Genomic DNA, 12,259 nt, shown 5'->3' on the forward strand with positions numbered 1-12,259 from the left:
TAGTATGAAAAGATACCCACTGACGGCTATGGAGTGAGACAATGTTGTTGCTGAGGGGCCTAAATAACACACAGTAAGCTGTGTTCTAAGAGAAAAACAATGTCTCACCTTTATTGTGAGTGTGCCAGTAATGAGGCATATTGTTCTGGGGAAAATGGCAACTTCTCCTGAGGCGCCATGTCTACTGAATGTGGCCCTGATCCTTGATAAAACAGAAAGCTCACCAATCAATCTCTCTAGGTTGCCCACAGCCAGAGAATGCCACGATGGCACATGTTTGCCTTGCATCATAGTAACAATTTAACACACAGACAGCAGAGTAACCATCCTCAAGCAGCCTCCAGCTTTCCTATAATTAATTCCCAAAGGTATCGGGAAGTATCGAAGTCAACTATCAAAGAGTTAATGTAGGCATGGAAAAAAGTCAATACCTCTAGTTATACCTTACAGAGGTGAAGGAACCCCATATGCACGCAGACATATGCACGCACACACACACACACACATGAACACACACAGACACATAGGCTTTGGAAAAATGAAACCCTGGACTATTATAGTAAACATTATTGCTGCCTTGTATGAAGATGTGAAATTGGTGTTTTTAATTTATGACCCATTAAATGAGTGGAGATTTTTGAGTGAAGAAATAAATTAAAATAACTTAGAATAATGTATCCAAATGTCCACTAGATGTCCCTTGTGCACCATGTAACAACTGTAGGCTATATCTCTCCAAAGTGGGACTCAAATTAATAAAATGTTTTGTTTTGATAGGCTTAAAGTAACTGTTCAGTTAAAATCTTATGTTTAAAAACTTATAATCTGTCAACCCTCATTCTATTAATTTATTTTATATTACCAACTGGGGTCATTTTGACCCCAAGAAAAAACTATGGGAAAAGCAACAATTATAGACAAATCTAAACTTAATTCTTATCAAAACGTCATTAGACATGTAAATAATGTTATCAAAACGTCATTAGACATGTAAATAATGTTATCAAAACGTCATTAGACATGTAAATAATGTTATCAAAACGTCATTAGACATGTAAATAATGTTATCAAAAAAAGAACAAAAACAGAATGCTGTTTTAGCAAATATACAGTTAACTTGCATATTCTGTCAAACTAAAATAGAAATGTTTTCCTTAAATAATGTGCATCTTTTTTCCAAAGTAGGATCCACATTAGTACTAAAGAGCGGAAATTATTATTATTGTTTTAATTGTCACAATCACCGGATAGATGCAGTGAAATGTACCATCATTTGATTGTAGTATCATTTCATTTTTAGAATGTTAAAGTAAATATGAATTGTATCTTATTTATGTGGTACAAACGACTGTCATTTAAAGGGGCGGTACACTAAAGTTTTAAATATACTTCATTTTATTGACATTCATCCTGAAAGAGAATGACCAAAATATGGATTTGTTTTCTTTATTTAGTTACCCTAAAACCAACATTAGCATTGCTGCTAGTGAAACAATGGGAGTGGTAGGGCCTATGTCAGGAGGCTTCAAAATGCATGCGCAAATCTTCAAAGTTACTTCAAAGCAAATGTTGTAGCAAACCAAATACCATATCAACTTGCACATATAGAATATTGGAGGATATTATAGGAAATCTGGTATTTAAATAATATTTTCCGTACAATAACAATTTTTCAGAGAATAAACATAAATACAGCACAATGTGTTCATTCAGAGGGAAGCTGGTTTGTGTATTGTAGTTCTACCAAATATTATTTATACCACTGACAGACTTGTATTCATTTTTTTGACCTCAACTAAGCATGTACAGTAGCAGTCAAAGGTTTGGACAAACCTACTCATTCAATGTGTTTTCTTTATTTTTACTATTTTCTACATTGTAGAATAATAGTGAAGACATCAAAACTATGAAATAACACATATGGAATCATGTAGTAATCAAAAAGGTGTTAAACAATTCAAAATATATTTCAGATTTTAGATTCTTCAAAGTAGCCACCCTTTGCCTTGCTATAAGCTATACACAATCTTGGCATTCTCTCAACCAGCTTCATGAGGAATGTTTTTCCAACAGTTTTGAAGGAGTTCCCACATATGCTGTGCACTTGGCTGCTTACCCTTCACTCTGCAGTCTGACTCATCCCAAACCATCTCAATTGGGTTGAGGTGGGGTGATTGTGGAGGCCAGGTCATCTAATGCAGCACTCCATCACTCTCCTTCTTGGTCAAATAGCACTTACACACCCTGGAGGTGTTTTGGGTCATTGTCCTGTTGGAAATGAAATGATAGTCCTACTAAGCGCAAACAAGATGGGATGTCGTATCGCTGCAGAATGCTGTGGTAGCCATGATGGTTAAGTGTGCCTTGAAATCTAAATAAATCCGCAACAGTGTCACCAGCAAACAACCTCGACAAAACCACACCTCCTCCTCCAAGGTTCACGGTGGGAACCACACGTGTGGAGATCATCCGTTCACCTACTCTGCATCTCACAAAGACACGGCGGTTGGGAACCAAACATTTAAAATATGGACTCATAAGACCAAAGGACAGGTTTCCACCAGTCTAATGTCCATTGCTTGTGTTTCTTGGCCCAAGCAATACTCTTCTTCTTATTGGTGTCCTTTAGTAGTGGTTTCTTTGCAGAAATTCGACAATGGAGGCCTGATTTACGCAGTCTCCTCTGAACAGTTGATTTTGAGATGTGTCTGTTACTTGAACTCTGTGAAGCATTTATTTGGGCTGTAATCTGAGGAGCAGTTAACGCTAATGAACTTATCCTCTGCAACAGCGGTAACTCTGGGTCATCCTTTCCTGTGGCGCTCCTCATGAGAATGAGTTTCATCATAGCGCTTGATGGTTTTTGCATCTGCACTTGAACAAACGTTCAAAGTCCTTGACATTTTCTGGATTGACCTTCATTTCTTAAAGTCATGATGGACTGTCATTTCTCTTTGCTTATTTTTTTTAATTTATTATTATTTTTGTTTGAATTTTACCCTCTTTTCTCCCCAATTTCGTGGTATCCAATTGTTAGTAGTTACTATCTTGTCTCATCGCTACAACTCCCGTACGGGCTCGGGAGAGACGAAGGTCGAAAGCCATGTGTCCTCCGAAACACAACCCAACCAAGCCACACTACTTCTTTAACACAGCGCACATCCAAACCGGAAGCCAGTCGGAGGCAACACCATGCACCTGGCGACCTGGTTAGCGTGCACTGCACCCGGCCCGCCACAGGAGTCCTCTCTTTGCTTATTTGAGCTGTTCTTGCCATAATATGGACTTGGTCTTTTACCAAATAGGGCTATCTTCTGTATAGCAACCCTACCTTGTCACAACACAACTGATTGGCTCAAACTCATTGAGAAGGAAATCAATTCTACAAATGAACTTTTAACAAGGCACACCTGTTAATTGAAATGCATTCTAGGTGACGACCTCATGAAGCTGGTTGAGAGAATGCCAAGAGTTTGCAAAGTTGTCATCAAGGTAAAGATTGGCTACATTGAAGAATCTCAAATATAAAATATATTTTGATTTGTTTAACACTTTTTTTGGTTACTACATTATTCCATATGTGTTATTTAATAGTTTTGATGTCTTCACTATTATTATACAATGTAGAAAATAGTAAAAATAAAGAAAAAACATTGAATGAGTAGGTGTGTCCAAACCTTTGACTGGTACTATACATGTTTTTTTTCAAGGTGAGTGGTGAGAAGAGATTCGTCCAGCCCATTGGGTATCTCACTACATCCCCATATGCCATGTCTTGAAATATGCAGACATACAGATTACAAGTTTGCATTGTAATACTTCTGGCAGCCAACTTTCTAGCTCCACCCATAACTATCGGACATTATTGAGTCATTGTTAGTTAACACTGCTGTAGAATTTGTGAATTTTGTCTATTCTGTAATACATTTTGTACATTAGTTTACACTGGATTTAGCGTACATTTTCGTTAACTGTACTTTCGTTAGTTATGCTCCAACATTTTCTCCATCTTGTACCAACATCAGTTATCTTTAAGACTTGGTTCAAATAGTTTATATTCTAACAGATTGTCAGTTGGATATGACCTCTGCAAGGTTTTGTATATCTTACCTATCATATGAACATCCTTCTGTGACTCAAATAAGATTCCCTGAAGTTTGCTCTGATGTCCATAAGATTTCAAATTGAAATGTTATGATAATTAACTTTTAAGTTGCATGTATTTGAAAATATCTACATTGGTCAGTCCAAAATTGCTTTTGAATTCTGTCATGGAAATAAAAGTATTTCCTGTTACTAAGTCATTTATGATTTCCATGCCTTTAGTTTTCCAAGGATTATTCCATAGGGTTGTTTTAGGGAGGGATATTGGTTCCTGTAGAATACACTAGTATGGTGTATAGTATATACAAATGTATATACTATACATACAAATGTATGTGGACACACCTTCAAATTAGTGGATTTGGCCATTTCAGCCACACCCGCTGCTGACAGGTGTATAAAATCGAGCAAACAGCCATGCAATCTCCATTGATAAACATTGGCAGTAGAATGGCCTTATTGAAGACCTGTGACATTCAGCATGGCACCGGCATGTCACACCTTGATGTTTCACCTGTCTTGTGCTTCTCTCCACACCCCACCAGGTGTCTCCCATTTTCCCTTGTGTAATTATACCTGTGTTTTCTGTTGATCTGTTCCCAGTTTGTCTTGTCAAGTCTTACAGCGTGTTTTCCAGTATATCTAGGTTCTATTTTCTAGTCCTCCCGGTTCTGACCATTCTACCTGCTCTGAGCCTGCCTGCCGTTCTGTCCCATATTGACTCTGTCTTGGATTACTGACTCCTGCCTGCCCTGGACCTGCCATTTGCCTGCCTCCTGTTTTGTAATAAACATCTGAGAATCGAACTGTCTGCCTCCTGTGTCTGCATCTTTACTTGCTATATTGTATTTACTTTGCCATCATGGCCTTTTTTGCCTTTACCTCCCTTCTCACCTCACATTGTATATAGACTTGTTTATACTGCATTATTGACTGTATGTTTGTTTTTACTCCATGTGTAACTCTGTGTCGTTTTATCTGTCGAACTGCTTTGCTTTATCTTGGCCAGGTCGCAATTGTAAATGAGAACTTGTTCTCAACTTGCCTACCTGGTTAAATAAAGGTAAAATAAAAATAAAAATAAAATCTGGGTCTTATCCTGAGTTGTGTTGGTCATAGGATGCCACCTTTCCAACAAATCAATTCATCAAATTTCTGCCCTGCTAGAGCTGCCACGATCAACTGTTGTTATTGTGCAGTGGATAAGTCAAGGAGCAACAACGGCTCAGCCACAGAGTGGTAGGCCACACAAGCTCACAGAATGGGACCGTCAGGTGCTGAAGCGCGTAGCGTGTAAAAATCCTCTGTCCTCAGTTGCAGCTTGTGAACAGTACAAACCTGTGTCACTACCAAAGTCGAATGGTTTTAAATGACTGTTTTGTATTGTCTGGAAACTCACTTGTAGAATTTGCTTGCAGTAGGTCTCCTAAAAAAGAAAGGCCGTGCAAGGTTATTAAACCGAGGTGCCTAGTTATTCTTCTTTTGTTGATATCAGGTAACATGCAACCTAACCCTGGCCCTGATATGCAATGTCTCCAAACCGACTCTGAATTTAAATCTAACTCTGGTTTTGGTATTTTAAATGTACGCAGCCTGTTGTCCAAAATTGATGGGGTTAGGATTTGGGCTAAATCAACTGATGCTGATGTAATTGTGTTTTCTGAAACCTGGCTCAGCAAGCCTGTTCTTGATAAGGATATTTGTATAAATGGTTACAATGTGTATCGCACTGATAAAGTTAAGAGTTAAGGTGGGGGTGTGGCTATATATGTAAAGACTAAGAGTCTGAAAAGTCTGAAACTGCCGAGCCAATCGGGGCAAGGAAACCTCTCGAGCCAGCTAGCGCATGACAGCCCGACGAGCCAGCTTAGGCACCCCTCGTTCCATCGGTGGCGGCCCCCAAGTCTGATGTCACCATCAACAAAACAAAACCCTAAAAAACTCCCTGATGCTTCTTGTAATGGTAGTAGCTTTCTGTAAGGCCCAACGCAGCAGATGAGAAGCAGGTACAGGGAGTGAACCATTTAATACAGACGGACATGCAAAGGAACAGGGACAGCATCTGGACATAAACACGACACGACAAACAATGCTACTACAGGGAACAACACAGAGGAGCAGACATATATGCAGGGGCAATAAACAAAGTGAGAGAGTCCAGGTGAGTCCAATGAGCGCAGCTGCACGTAATGATGGTAACAGGTGTGTATGATGACGGGTAGCCTGGCACCCTCCAGCGCCAGGGAGGGAGAGCGGGAGCAGGAGTGACACTTACAAAAAAATTAAGCTGAAGTTGGGATTTTACTTTAGAAATAAGGCCTGTTTTTCTTTTGAAGCCAGAAGAAGGCTAGTATCGGCGACATTTATGCCTATACTAGACTATGGGGTATTTTGAATATGAATGCTTCCGCTCAGCATTTGAGATCAATTGACATCCTTTACCATGGAGCATTGAGATTTATTTTAAACGACAAAACCCTTATGAACCACTGCACTTTATATACCAGGGTTGGCTGGCCTTCTCCAGTCAATCATAGGCTCAGTCACTGGTATAATTTTATTTACAAAGACATTTTACCATTTTATTTGTGCATTTTTATCATCTCCGCATATGTGATTCCCACCGTGAAGCATGGAGAAGGAGGTGTAATGGTGTGCGGGTGCTTTGCTGGTGACACTGTCAGTGATTTATTTAGAATTCAAGGCACATTTAACCAGCATGGCTACCACAGAATTCTGCAGCGATACGCTATCCCCTCTGGTCTGCGATTACTGGGACTATCATTCGTTTTTCAACAGGACAATAACCCAACACACCTAAAGCCAGTGTAAGGGCTATTTGACCAAGAAGGAGAGTGATGGAGTGCTGATTCAGATGACCTGGCCTCCACAATCACCGACCTCAACCCAATTGAGATGGTTTGGGATGAGTTGGACCGTAGAGTGAAGGATAAGCAGCCAACAAGTGCTCGGCATACAGTTGAAGTCGGAAATTTACATAGACCTTAGCCAAATTAGGCAAATAAGGTTTAACTTGGGTCAAACGTTTCGAGTAGCCTTCCACAAGCTTCCCACAATGAGTTGGGTGAATTTTGGCCCATTCCTCCTGACAGAGCTGTTGTAACTGAGTCAGGTTTGTAGGCCTCCTTGCTCGCACGCACACGCTTTTTCAGTTCTGCCGTCAAATTTTCTCTAGGATTGAGGTCAGGGATTTGTGATAGCCACTCCAATACCTTGACTTTGTTGTCCTTAAGCAATTTTGCCACAACTTTGGAAGTATGCTTGGGGTCATTGTACATTTGGAAGACACATTTGCGACCAAGCTTTAACTTCCTGACTGATGTCTTGATATGTTGCTTCAATATATCCACATAATTTCCTTCCTCATGATGCCATATATTTTATAAACTGCACCAGTCCCTCCTGCAGCAAAGCACCCCCACAACATCATGCTGCCTCTCCCGTGCTTCACGGTTGGGATGGTGTTCTTCGGCTTGCAAGCCTCCCCCTTTTTCCTCCAAATATAATGATGGTCATTATGGACAAACAGTTCTATTTTTGTTTCATCAGACCAGAGGACATTTCGCCAAAAAGTGCGATCTTTGTCCCCATGTGCAGTTGCAAACCATAGTCTGGCTTTTTCTTTGGCGGTTTTGGAGCAGTGGTTTCATCCTTGCTGAGCAGCTTTTCAGGAGAAGTTGTTTTACTGTGGCTATAGATACTTTTGCATCTGTTTCCTCCAGCATCTGCACATGGTCCTTTGCTGTTGTTCTGGGATTGATTTGCACTTTTCGCACCAAAGTACGTTAATCTCTAGGAGACAGAACGCTTCTCCTTCCTGAGCGGTATGACGGCTGCGTGGTCCCATGGTGTTTATACTTGTGTACTATTGTTTGTACAGATGAACATGGTACCTTCAGGTGTTAGGAAATTGCTCCCACGGATGAACCAGACCGCCATAAAAAAGCCAGACTATGGTTTGTAACTGCATATGGGGATTGCTTCCGGCGCCGACAGAGATGGCCGCCTCGCTTCGCGTTCGTAGGAAACTATGCAGTGTTTTTTTTTACGTGTTATTTCTTACATTGGTACCCCAGGTAATCTTAGGCTTCATTACATACAGTAGGGAAGAACTACTGAATATTAGAGCAGCTTCAACTCACCTTCAGTACGACCAGGTATATGACTTTCGCGAAGCGGATCCTGTGTTCTGCCTTCCACCCAGGACAACGGAATGGATCCCAGCCTGCGACCCAAAACAACGACGTCGTAAAAGAGGCAAACAAAGCGGTATTCTGGTCAGGCTCCGGAGACGGGCACATCGCGCACCACTCCCTAGCATACTACTCGCCAATGTCCAGTCTCTTGACAACAAGGTTGATGAAATCCGAGCAAGGGTAGCATTCAAGAGAGACATCAGAGACTTGCTTCACGGAAACATGGCTCACTTGAGAGACGCTAACGGAATCGGTGCAGCCAGCTGGTTTCTTCACGCATCGCGCCAACAGAAACAAACATCCTTCTGGTAAGAAGAGGGGCGGGGGCGTAAGCCTTATGATTAACAAGACGTGGTGTGATCACAACAACATACAGGAACTCAAGTCCTTCTCTTCACCTGACTTCCTCACAATCAAATGTCGACCGCATTATCTACCAAGAGAATTCTCTTTGATTATAATCACAGCCGTATATATTCTCCCCCAATCAGACACATCGATGGCCCTGAACGAACATTATTTGACTCTTTGCAAACTGGAAACCACATATCCTGAGGCTGCATTCATTGTAGCTGGCAATTTTAACAAGGCTAATCTGAAAACAAAACTCCCTAAATTGTATCAGCATATCGATTGCGCAACCAGGGCTGGTAAAACCTTGGATCATTGCTATTCTAACTTCCGCGATACATATAAGGCCCTCCCCCACCCTCCTTTCGGAAAAGCTGATCACGACTCCATTTTGTTGCTCCCTGCCTACAGACAGAAACTAAAACAAGAAGCTCCCGCGCTCGGGTCTGTTCAACGCTGGTCCGACCAATCTGATTCCACGCTTCAAGACTGCTTCGATCACGTGGATTGGGATATGTTCCGCATTGCTTCCAACAACAACATTGACAAATACGCTGATTCGGTGAGCGAGTTCATTAGAAAGTGCATTGATGATGTCGTTCCCATAGCAACGATTAAAACATTCCCAAACCAGAAACCGTGGATTGATGGCAGCATTCGGGTGAAACTGAAAGCGCTAACCACTGCTTTTAACCAGGGTAAGGTGACCGGAAACATGACCGAATACAAACAGTGTAGCTATTCCCTCAGCAAGGCAATCAAACAAGCTAACCATCAGTATAGAGACAAACTAGAGTCACAATTCAACGGCTCAGACACAAGAGGTATGTGGCAGGGTCTACAGTCAATCACAGATTACAAAAAGAAAACCAGCCCCATCACAGACCAGGATGTCTTTCTCCCAGGCAGACTAAATAACTTTTTTGCCTGCTTTGAGGACAAGACAGTGCCACTGACACGGCCCGCAACCAAAACCTGCGGACTCTCCTTCACTGCAGCCGACATGAGTAAAACATTTAAACGTGTAAACCATTGCAAGGCTGCAGGCCCAGACGGCATCCCCAGCCGCGTCCTCAGAGCATGCGCAGACCATTTGGCTGGTGTGTTTTCGGACATATTCAATCAATCCCAGTCTGCTGTTCCCACATGCTTCAAGACGGCCACCATTGTCCCTGTTCCCAAGAAAGCTAAGGTAACTGAGCTAAACGACTACCGCCCCGTAGCACTCACTTCCGTCATCATGAAGTGCTTTGAGAGACTAGTCAAGGACCATATCACCTCCACCATACCTGACACCCTAGACCCACTCCAATTTGTTTACAGTCCAAATAGGTCCACAGACAACGCAATCTCAACCACACTGCACACTGCCCTAACCCATATGGACAAGAGGAATACCTATGTGAGAATGCTGTTCATCAACTACAGCTCAGCATTTAACACCATAGTACCCTGGGTCTCGACCCCGCCCTGTGCAACTGGGTACTGGACTTCCTGACGGGCCACCCCCAGGTGGTGAGGGTAGGTAACAACATCTCCACCCCGCTGATCCTCAACACTGGGTCCCCACAAGGGTGCGTTCTGAGCCCTCTCCTGTACTCCCTGTTCACCCATGACTGCGTGGCCATGCACGCCTCCAACTCAATCATCAAGTTTGCGGACGACACTACAGTGGTAGGCTTGATTACCAACAACTACGAGACAGCCTACAGGGAGGAGGTGAAGGCCCTCGGAGTGTGGTGTCAGGAAAATAACCTCACACTCAACATCAACAAAACAAAGGAGATGATTGTGGACTTCAGGAAACAGCAGAGGGAGCACCCCCCTATCCACATCGACGGGACAGTAGTGGAGAGGGTAGTAAGTTTTAAGTTCCTCGGGGTACACATCATGGACAAACTGAATTGGTCCACCCACACAGACAGCGTCGTGAAGAAGGCGCAGCAGCGCCTCTTCAACCTCAGGAGGCTGAAGAAATTTGGCTTGTCACCAAAAGCACTCACAAACTTCTACAGATGCACAATCGAGAGCATCCTGTCGGGCTGTATCACCGCCTGGTACGGCAACTGCTCCGCCCACAACCGTAAGGCTCTCCAGAGGGTTGTGAGGTCTGCACAACGCATCACCGGGGGCAAACTACCTGCCCTCCAGGACACCTACACCACCCGATGTCACAGGAAGGCCATAAAGATCATCAAGGACCACAACCACCCGAGCCACTGCCTGTTCTCCCCGCTATCATCCAGAAGGCGAGGTCAGAAAATTCTCCAATAATTCTTTGGAGTGGTTGAAAAACGAGTTTTAATGACTCCAACCTAAGTGTATGTAAACTTCCGACTTGTGACCAATGTTCAATGAATATGTACATACTGTAGGGCAGCATTCTCTAAGAAGCAGGGTTAAGTACAGGGTGGTAGCCGGCTAGTAACAGTGACACTAAAGTTCAGTGCAGGGTACTGGGCGCCTTCTTCATACTGTCTGTGCGGATGGACATGGTTTGGTTTCAGGTTGTCAGTGATGTCCTTTACCGACACTTTTTAATTGAATTGCATTACAAACACTTTTAAAGGTAGGCCTATGTTACATTTCAATGTACAACCATACATTGCACTTCAATTCAGTCATCAACATTATTAAGGGTGAGGATCAATCCAGTTTATCTGTTGTCTCAATGAAGTTGCAAGGAGTAGGGCCGAGCCTAAATGACTCAAACATAGACAAAACTGTCTACAGTTAGGGATGGATGGATGGAACTCAGTGAGTGGGAAATGGAGTCCCTTGAGACAGCAAGAACGAGATGTATATCAGGAGAAGTGCAGTATTATCATAAGAAGACGCATATTTGGATTACTGAGGAGGAATGGAGGGAAAAAGAGAGGCAGAGGAGGTCGAAGAGATAGAGGGAGGAAGAGGGTGAGCTTGAATTGGTTAAAAAATTAGGAGAAAATGGAGATGGTTTGTTAGAATAATGGTGGTAGTGGTAAATGTGAAAGTGGACTGGAGGGGAAGATTCTCTGTGTTTGTGCTGCTCGTTGTTTGGTGCGATGCAGACAGGGTGTCCTGAATGGAGAAACAGAAGAGTCGTTGTCTGTTAGTTTTTTTTGATGTTGAGTCGTTGCTTGACAAAGTGATGTTAGGATATATCAGTTATCCCGTACAAGCTTTTGTACAGAATACATTACGTTGTTATAAGAAGTCAAGCTTATGGGCATGTGGCAACAGTGTTTAGGAGGGAGGTTCCTAGGTGTGAGAAGTATGCAGAAGGGTATGAGACAAAGGTATGTGTAACATTAGGGTAAGAAGCAGTATGTTTTAATTGTAGGGATGCCCATGGGCCTGGGAATCAAAAATGTCCGGTGACAGAGAGGCAGGTTGAGGTTACCAGGGTTAGAGTAGTGCAGAAGTTACGGCATGCTGAGGCAGTGAATAAAGTTGAGGAAGATGGGTCAAGAGGGAGGGATCCTAAGAGGAATGGTGTGAGTAGTAGATCTGTACCAGTGCAAAGGGATAGGCCAACAAGTGATATATGGTTCAGTAAGATTGGGTTTTTCTTGTGTTTTATAGCAATGATTATCAACTGTACTGCA

The sequence above is a fragment of the Oncorhynchus kisutch genome, linkage group LG11 (assembly GCF_002021735.2).
Source record: "Oncorhynchus kisutch isolate 150728-3 linkage group LG11, Okis_V2, whole genome shotgun sequence".
Classification (NCBI taxonomy): domain Eukaryota; kingdom Metazoa; phylum Chordata; class Actinopteri; order Salmoniformes; family Salmonidae; genus Oncorhynchus; species Oncorhynchus kisutch.